The 9874-nt window shown below is 39.6% G+C and overlaps 1 pseudogene; it reads right to left on the bottom strand.

Moving 5' to 3' along the window:
• Positions 1–859: 859 nt before the first annotated feature.
• Positions 860–9582, bottom strand: LOC125639728 (parapinopsin-like; annotated as a pseudogene).
• Between the last annotated feature and the right edge of the window lie 292 nt (positions 9583–9874).

Genomic DNA, 9874 nt, shown 5'->3' with positions numbered 1-9874 from the left:
AAGGGCCTTACTAGGAAGATCGTGTATGCAGCTATCTATTAAAGCACCACAACGTGTTTTGTGTGGGCCAGGCTTTCCTCTATAGGCGATAAGCTGGTTGTGTGCAATTGGAGGGAAGAGGGACAAAAACCACCTACTCCATACTGAGGAGCTGTAAAACTGCTTGGTGGGGGAAACAGAGTAGCTTCTATAAATCCTGGGAAGGGGCCAGGTCTAGATGGTCGAGTAAATCTGAATCTGGTGCATGAGAGGAGCAGCTGGAAGCAGGGGTATTGCAACAGTGTGCTACATTTTGTCATTTACCTTTGTTTTGCTGCCTGAACTGAGTGCAATGCAGAAGATAGTCAATTAAAGGACTTTCGTTGACTTCAGTGGGCTTTAGATCAGGCTCAGTGTGAGTAGTGCATTCTGGGACAGCTGGGACAGGTATATAAGGCCATAGTAAGGCGGGAGGTTTGGTTTCAATAGGAGACAGATATGGGAATGCCCGTTCTGAGGCATGTATGGAAGAATAAAATTTAAGGGTTGCTTTAAATTGCAACACTATCTTCTGTTTTCTCATTTTGACTAAGCTTATTCTTATTTTTGTCGTTAAATCTGGCTGCAGTTCGATTGCTGTCCTGTATGCTTCCATAAATGGTTTAGTGCTGATGCTTGTGAGCCTCACCCTGCCCAATGTGGAACTGTCTCTTCAGTCGTGATGCCCTGGAGGCTCATGGAGCCTCTGCTGGTTGGGTGAGATGTCATTCCTCTGTCAAATAGAAATATTTATAATTTTAAGTTTAGTCTTTCAATATAGCAGACACTCCACTAAGGAACAACAGCAAATTCTTCTTAAATCTCTATCCCCAATACTACATTATTTGAAACTCAGCTGTTTCTTCATTAAAATGTAGCTAACTCTGTTGTAGACAGTGATGGGTTCCCTCATGTACTCTAGGGATAGCTATAACAGGATTAATGTGAACTTGAGGATTAGCCACTGCTGCCATAGCAAAGGCTGCAAGAGGAAGCCAGCAGTGCAAAAAAGCCACAATCATTACTAGGACCATCTGTGACATCTAGGCTTCAGCTTTAGTTGTTGAAGATCCTTTAGCTACTCCTAGCTTTGCAGCCTAGTTCAAAAATAGCATACAGGATACCTGTTAAAAACCAATGCATCAAGTCAATTGCATTTCACTTTTGGTGAGCAAAATAACGATGAGACAACTGGTTCATTCTGATGAGTTTATTTAAAAACTTATGAATAAGTTGGTACAGTCTCCTGAAAAGTCATTATTTTGATCAAATTAGTTAATGTAGCTGAGACACAACTGTTGCATGTGACTTAGATTTTTCTGAAGAGGTATAATTCTGATTATAATCAACTTTATGTAAGAATTTGAAATCATGATCTTTGCATGATAATCTATAACATTCGTAATTGTGCAGGGGAAAAATGTAACTTATATATGCACAGATGGCATATCTGTCCATGCAAACTACACATGCACAGTTTTGCACAGGAAATTGCATGCATGCATTCAGTTGGGCGGGTGGAGGGGGGGGAAATCTGGTTTTAGATGCCTGGATATAGCTACCAGTTATAGGCACTTCACAAGCAAGTAAACACAACTTTTCTGGTGGGATTTGCAAAAACTTTTGCTGAGCGTTGTTCTTTTTGAAATTAACGGGTGCTTTATCATTGATTTCAGTGGGAAAAGGATTATTTCAACATCATTTGCTTTTGGTAATCCCGCTCTCTGTTATCCCAAGATTTTTGCATAGAGACTTGCTTTTCTTAGTTTGCTATGTAACTACAAAGTATTGAAATCAATCAATGGCAGAAGTAGGAATGAGAACGAAGGGCTAGAGCCACAAAAGGATTTAGGTGCCTAACTGCCACTTTAGGTGCATAAATTCAACACTTAAGAGCATCTGAGTTCCTGGATGAATAACGTCACCACCAGGCTATTGAGCAAATCTCACTCTGGCCTAATGGATATTCATTGAAGAAGCACTAAGTCATTATGAGTGACTGAGGTGCCACTATGAATGACACTCTACCCTAGTGGTTAGGGTACTCACTTAAGAATTTGCATCTTCCACATCATGTCCCTGCGCGAATGACTGTTTAATTTACAAAAGATGGAATAGCTTCAACAGCAGAAATTGAGAGAGATCTTTACCAGACTCTCTTATAGCCCAGTAGTTTTAGCGTGCTTCTGAGAAATGGGAGACCTGTATTTAAATTCATTCTCTAATTCAGGAAGAATGGGGAATTAAACCTGGGTCTCTCACATCTTATATGAGTACTCTAACCGCTGAGATAAAAGTTAGAGGGAAGGCTACATCTCCTCCACCCCCTGCCATTTTGTGAATCTAGGCCTGTAAAAAGAATAAAAAATCCACTTGGGGCCAAATGAAACACTTTCAATTTGATGAATTTTTTTTTGGGGTGGGGGAGGAATATTTGAGTTGATTGATTCAAAATGATTAGCTGTTCAGAGGCATTTTTGTGAAAGGCAAGAGAACAAAAAAAACCCAAAAAACCAAACCCCAAAAAACAGTTATCCAACCTGCTCTAACTGTGAGCAGCAGCATGAGAGTAAAAGCAAATAGCACCACTGTTAATTTCCTCCTCGAATTCAGGTAGGTCGGAAGGGGCAGAATGCAACGGGGATGAGGGAAGCCTTGTCTCTACCCCGTAGGGTAGGTTTGCTACATGCTGTGTGCGCTGCTGTGCCAGGTATAGACCTGGCACCATTAACATGATCCCTGGAGCACTGGGATTACTAGGAGGGTGACTGTGACTGTCTTGGTCTGTTACAGGTGCAGCCCAAAAACACTCTGCCTGCTTCTTTCTCAGGGTAGATTATAATCTAATGCTCTAACTGCAGGTTTGTACACTTCAGTGCAAACAGTTCAGGCCCCAAAAGTCTGGGGGATGTAAAATCTTGCCAGAAGGTGAATGGTGTAATTTCAGGAAAAAATATTCACTAGTTTTTCCCAGCTGTAATTAGGTCTCTGGGTGCTCAGATGCCAAGGTGGTGAGCATGCTAGAGCAATACTTGCATAAAGATAGACCCATTATACTAAATCAAAACTTGTGAATTAAAAATACAGGACCAAATTCTCAGCTGGCATAAATCCGCATAACTCCTCTGAACTTAATGAAGCAATACTAGTTCAGAGCTGCTGAGAATCTAGCTTTTTTTTTTTTCCTCTTTGAGATACTCAACTATTTTAAAGTGAACTCTTATGAATCCAGTATGTTAAGAGAAATGGAATGTTGTTACGCAGCATAGAGTCCAAACTTGATTTCCTGTGGCTATCTAGATACTTTTCCTTCTGCTTTGGAATTCCAGTTAAAGATCATGTAGGAAACATTAACTGGGTCGCTGTTGTACCAGTCTGCGGCGCAGGAGGACTTAATGCCTTCTAGCATTAAAGTGGAGGTGTAGTCCAAAGATCTGGGACACCACCAGTCCTATCAGAGCCACCTTTGTGGTGAAATTAAGGGTTCCCCTGGGCTTGGACACTGCTGTTTCGTGATCCACAGCTATCACTGCAATGCACAAAGCTGTAATACCTGCAACAGTATTTCTGTCACAGAATCACATTTTCATAGTTTAAAAAACCCCAAATAATAAAAATCCTCAAACAAGTTAATAATAAAATAAAAATCTCAACTTCTAAACCAGAGCACTTAACCACCTACTATGGTGTTTTGTACAGTATTTTCTTAAATACAGTAAGTAACCTGCAAATAGTTACCTTTCTAGATTCTAGCTTTCTGCAAACATCCTACCCTCATGCAGGGTTTGGGTATCTGCCAAACTCTTTCTGAGAAGAAACTTTCACAAAGATATGTATATAGTGATGCAGGCTCCAATAAAGAATACTTTTTCTCTACTCAGTAGAAGGAATGTTTTAATTTCTTATTGCCCTGAGAGCATTAATTCTCTTCTGCACACAGAAAGGGATAGACTTTTTTGCTAACTACTACATATCATCTCATCTCACATCTCATCTACTTCATCTCATCTAACATACTAGAAGTGAAATTCAACCTTGTGCAAAGACTCAGAACAAGACCTATACATCACGTTAGTCCTGTCTGAGCTGTCAAAATTAAGTGGTGCACAGGCCTTGTTCTGGCTCTCTACATAGGGCTGAATTTAATCCTAAAATACTACATAGGGACTGGCTTTCAATCCCAGCTCTACCACCGAGTCCCTTGGGGCAAGTCATTTAATTCTGTCTTCATTTCCCTATCTGTAAAATGGACATAGTAATTGAATAATGCTTACCTATTTGCTTCCCAGAAGTTCTGGGAGAAAACATTAATTAGCTTTTTATAAATATTAACTATACTCCTCTTCTGGAGGTCTCTAGTTCTTCTATAAAGTGGACAACTATGGGAAAGCAAATTCCATATCCCACAGATCTCTGGTATCAGTCTGTAGCATCAAGGGTCCAAGGCTTTGCACTGGTAGCATAGATCTCTATGTTGTATGGCCGTTGGCTTACATCGTGATCTATCTACATTTGGGGGTGGGGTGGAACCGCACAGCAGGGACACTGAGGTATTTTAAAATGAGTTTTCCATAGCACAGAATATGTTGATCATAAGTTGGCAAGAGCAAACGGGACAAACGCCCAGTTTTGTCAAAAAAGTTGGGACGTCCAGGACAGCACTTAAAAAGGGGACTGTCCTAGCCAAAACAAGATGTATGGTCACCCTAAGAAGGTGCAATTTTGGGATTCCTTGTCTAAAGCTTTATTCCTATAACACTTAAAATGAAAATATCTTCTTTTTTGCTGAGCTCTAGGAAATAACAAATGTCAGATTTTCAAAAGTGCCTGTCAAGGCTGAATCCCCACTTTGTCATTTTGAGTACAGATGGTTGGGGCCCACAAGGATTTTAAAAATTAACACTTGCCACTCCAGGCTTGTATTAAACTCCCAAGCTTACAGCTTTTCTCTGTCCTGGGCTTGGTAAACACTGCCACAACCCAAAAGCAAAAAATCCCCTTGCACCCAGGAAGGAGCACTTAGGAATTCCTCCCTCTGGGGTACCCTCAAGCCCTTTCACCCCCTCCATGGAAGAGCTGAGAAAGAAAACAAAGGAAATTAACTGTTGCTACCAGCTAATCAAAAAACATGCACAAGCCTCTTAGGACACCAAAAATCCAATCCTGTTCTTAAAGGTAAATTTTATTAAAAACAAAAAGGAAGAAAATACATCTGGAACTTAGGCTTTTGCTAGACTTTAAAAGAGCATTCCAAAAATTAAGCACCCAAAATAGCTTTCTTGGGGGTTAACTTAAAGGTTACAAACAAAAGCATCTGGGGTTAGCACAGAGGAGTCCACAAGCCTTAAAAAAATAAACAGAAATAAACCTAATCGTATCTTTTTAGACATTCCCTAATTTTACTTACTTATCTGAGGCTTCAGATAAGTAGGCTCGAGGTATGAATTGATAATCTATAATCATACCTGGCTTAAATTGCTTATAGCATTGCTGCTCCGTGTCCCTGCAGCCCAGAGAGAACAACAAAGGGAAAGTTTCTTTCGCAATTTAAAAAGTTCTACCTTCCCATTAAGAAAAGGAGTACTTGTGGCACCTTAGAGACTAACAGATTTATTTGAGCATAAGCTTTCGTGAGCTACAGCTCACTTCATTGGATGCAACAAATGCTCAAATAAATTTGTTAGTCTCTAAGGTGCCACAAGTACTCCTTTTCTTTTTGCGAATACAGACTAACACGGCTGCTACTCTGAAACCTACCTTCCCATTGGCTCTTTTGGTCAGGTGCCTACTACCTTTTCTTTACCTGGGGGACTTTTAACCCTTTACAGGTAAAGCAAGCAGAGAATAGCTACCAAGAGGGATTTTACAGCTAACTGGCTGGCTGGGTGTCCATCAAAGAGAGCCACCCCCCAATACTTCATTTATAACCGTGACCAATTTCAGAGGTTAGGTACAATCCAAGTTTGTACATTTCAATACAATCATTAGATTAGGCTGTGTAAATGTAGGCTCTCCATGTATTAACGAAAGCACACACAGTCAATTAATTTCTTGGTCAAGGTATAATCAAGGTCCAGATGCCAGAGAAAATAATAATAAAAGATAAGTAAATAAAAAGATTTTGGGGTCCATTCAAAAGCATGTGGTGGTCTGGATTTAGTCTGCAGTCTGCCTATTGACTACCCCTGCCTTAAACAGTCTGGCCCTGGGTCACTTCCTTGGGACTGAAATTAGGTTTTCTATACTACTGTAAACTGGATATCACTTCAGTGGAGCTATTCTAGATTTACACCTGTATAAATAAGAGCAAAAATGTATCCATAGCTCTGATTTAAAAACTATGTCCAGCAAAGTTAACGACAGCCAGCAAGTCAGATTTCAGCACCTAGTAAGTTTTTAAGTCTTTTGAGGCCCACTAACTGCCGTAGTTTCGAGGGGGTTTAATTCAAGTTTTCAGACCAATAATTCCTGAAGTCAATTCTTCACTCACTTACACCCTTGCAAGCCTACTGACTTCAATGGAACTTTTAGGGTGAGTAAATGATTATGTTGCTAATGTATGCCTGTTACGTGTGGGAGGAAATACAGTACTTTATACTCATAATATCAGAAGTTATTTCTTTATTTTCTATGTTTGTATTTAATTTATATGGGATATAGGGGCCCAAAGAGTCAAAGGTGTAAACATAATCCAGTCACTGTACAACATTAAACAGTGTTAAACTAGGTTTGGCATTTGGAATAGAGACCTCAGCCTATTTAGTACCATGGCAAACGCATTATTCAAATGTTTTATTAAAGATGGAGAAAAGAAAGTTAAAGCCTTTGAAATGTGAAGTATTAGGGCTTGCATTTTAACACATCCCTTGTTCTGTTCACCTGTAGAGTGTCTTTAGGAGGAAAAAACCCTTGACAGTCTTAGATGGCAATAACTGTCCTTTTTGGGGAAAAGAGAAAAGGTTACTTGATCTGTGCTGTTGCTGCTGCTGTTGAAGTCCAATCCTGCTTCCTAGTGTTCAAAACAACACTAACTCCCACAAAAGTGGGAGAAAAAAGGACAGCAAAGACAGAAAATGCAGCTTCTGTCTCCGGTGTTGATTCTCACTTGCAACCTCAATGCTAAAAAAACAAAAAAAACCACAGGCCCAGCACACAGTCTCATTAGCCACTCTGAGACTTGGCAAACTCATACCAGCATTGGGCTATTTCGGACATTATTTTTAGCTGTCTCCCTTATCACATGGGAGGCAGGGTGAAGAGGACCCAGAGGGGTGGTGTTTTGGATTTAGCTGACTTGGTGGAAGTGGTGATGTCATCAGCCTCCCTCTTTCTGGCCTGGTCAGGACACTTCTCCAGGATCAGATAAAAGAGGTCTGGGGATGAAGGAGATGGTGGGGGTGGCAGCCATGATGGCAAAATTTGCTGCAGTTTCCAATTTTTTTTCTCATAAGCTCTTCCCATTGGGACCCCAAAAGGGGAGTAATGGGCAGAATAGTCCCCCTCCTTGTTGTTTTGTCAAACCCTCATGCCTAATGTGACAGATAAGTTTTGGTTCATCGATTTATTTATTTATTTTGTCTCTCGCTGTTTACCACAGATGATCTTAACACAGTCTTTGAATTTATTTATTTATATATATATAAATAAAAATATAGGCCTTTTAGTTCGGAATAATTCAATCTTTGTCTCCCTTTTTATACCTTTCCCCCATCAATGTTTATTGTTATAGGTTACTGTGACATCTTATGAATTTACACTCCCTTCTTACAACTGAGCCTATAATTAAGTCAAATTTGTAGGCCTAATTATTAATGGCTATGCTAGAAAAGTAGAGTGGTTAGTTTAGTGTGTGTGTGAATATTTCTTGTTACTCTAAATATAAATATAAATATAGACTATATAAATTTGCCCAGGTTCTAAGGTTAAATATATTCTTGGATAAATTTCCTTACCACTTCGGAAAATTATCAGGAGAAGGCAGATGAAATGTGAATTTGAAGAAGAAAAAAGCAATAGAAGTTGCTATGTTTCTCATAAATACAATATTATAGAACCTCTTCTCTTAACAGGCTTATTCTTGCATCAGGCATAAGACAGGTAACATTATTCAAAGCTATATAGCCTCAGCACTGACCAGCTACATGCTGGTTTGCTGCTTTCACTTTGAGGCACAGCACGGTGTGGAGGGCCAGATCCAACTCCCATTGAAATCCATGTGTGTCTTTCCATTGACTTCAATAGGTGTTGGATCAGGCCCAAAGAGAGCAATTAAGCTACAGAACATGAGTATCTTAGAGAAATCCATCTTTGATTCAGACCATATGTTGCAATAATAAAAACCAGATACAGGTGTCTAAAGCTTGCTGCTACAATCCATAGGCTTTTAAAATCTTTAAAAGATTGCCTTACTGGGTATATGGCCAGTGTTATCCTCATTTGGTTTAAAACAGCTGGGCTTATGCCTCCCTCTTCTTAAATGTAAAACATGAAATATGGCAAAGACACTCTTCTATCTGAAGAGCAATGCTGTCAGCTATGCTAGTAAAGGAAAGGTTATTGTGCCCACTATATGGTGACACAGACCTCCAAAATACACTTCACAATGGCAGTTTATAGCATCTTGCACTGGAATGTTCTAATGTGATTTATGACCTAATAGGTAGGTGTTGCATTCGGGGTCAGCCTTACTACTTACAGTTTCCGAACTGCCAAAGATGATAGAGCCTAGGTCAGTTCTCTTCTGCAGTCAGTGAAGAAAAGAGTGAATCTAGTGGAGAGTTTCATCCCATTTTTAAAAGGGAAGAGGGAAACTGGCAAACAGTTACCCTGTTTGGTGCTAGTTATTTAAGTGGGGTGGAGGAGGGATGGCTTCACCTGAGTATTGCTAAATTTGTGCAGGAGCGCATGGCCTGAAGCATTCCTGGACCATACCCATTTGATAGGCTAAGAGATGAAAACTTGCCTACTGGAGTTACACTCAGTATCAATGGCAGAGTCAGAAACAGACCCAGCTTCCAATTTCACTACTCTGACTATTAAAAATGCTAATGTAGATTTATTTCATTTTGATAAAAAATATAAGATTTAGAAGTTGCTTGTATTCTAAAGTGTGAACATACATCAAGTTACTGTGATATGGAAAAGTTAACCCATATAAATGCAAAACTGAATTTTAGGACCAAATGCTAGATATAAGCAATAGCTCTGCTTTTCATTATATGTAACACATTCACTCAGATATGTAATACTTACCTCTTCCCCCGCCCCCCCCCCCCATGCCACTGCAAAGCCTTCAATGAAAAAGCAGCTTTACCCAGCTTTACCCTAAAATACTCCACTTCATTTGTTTCTACAGTCAAATCTACTCCAAGATCAACTATGGCTGAATTTACTAGGGAATAGTTAGTGACTGTCAACTATAGACAGCTTTGTTAGCCTAACAATAACTGTTGTATACAGGATCATTGATATGGTGCAACATATTGCTATACCTGCCAACATGGTGTAGCCAATGCTGGGCATCAAGACTACGCCAGCATGTGTTTCCTCCCAAGTAATTCTCATTGTAGAAGTGCTTACGTGCCAATGATTTATTTGTTAGAAGAGTGAACTAAAGAGGGACCAGGAAGATCTGTTTCTCTTGAACCTTTCACTTAATGCTATATCCCTGCCTATCTTTCTCTAATTTTTTTTCTCTTGATGTCTTTGAATCACCTCTTCTCACTTAATATTTTCACAGGCACAAGAAGTGATATTACAGAGATTATACAACATTTAAAGGAAATCCTTTAGATCTGCATTTCTTTGCTCATAATGCCCCTTTCTCATTAATTTTCTAATTAAGCTAATAGTGCAC

This window comes from Caretta caretta, chromosome 7 (genome assembly GCF_965140235.1).
Source record: "Caretta caretta isolate rCarCar2 chromosome 7, rCarCar1.hap1, whole genome shotgun sequence".
Classification (NCBI taxonomy): Eukaryota; Metazoa; Chordata; order Testudines; family Cheloniidae; genus Caretta; species Caretta caretta.
Note: the sequence above shows the minus strand (reverse complement) of the source record. Positions and strands in the feature narration are given on the sequence as shown.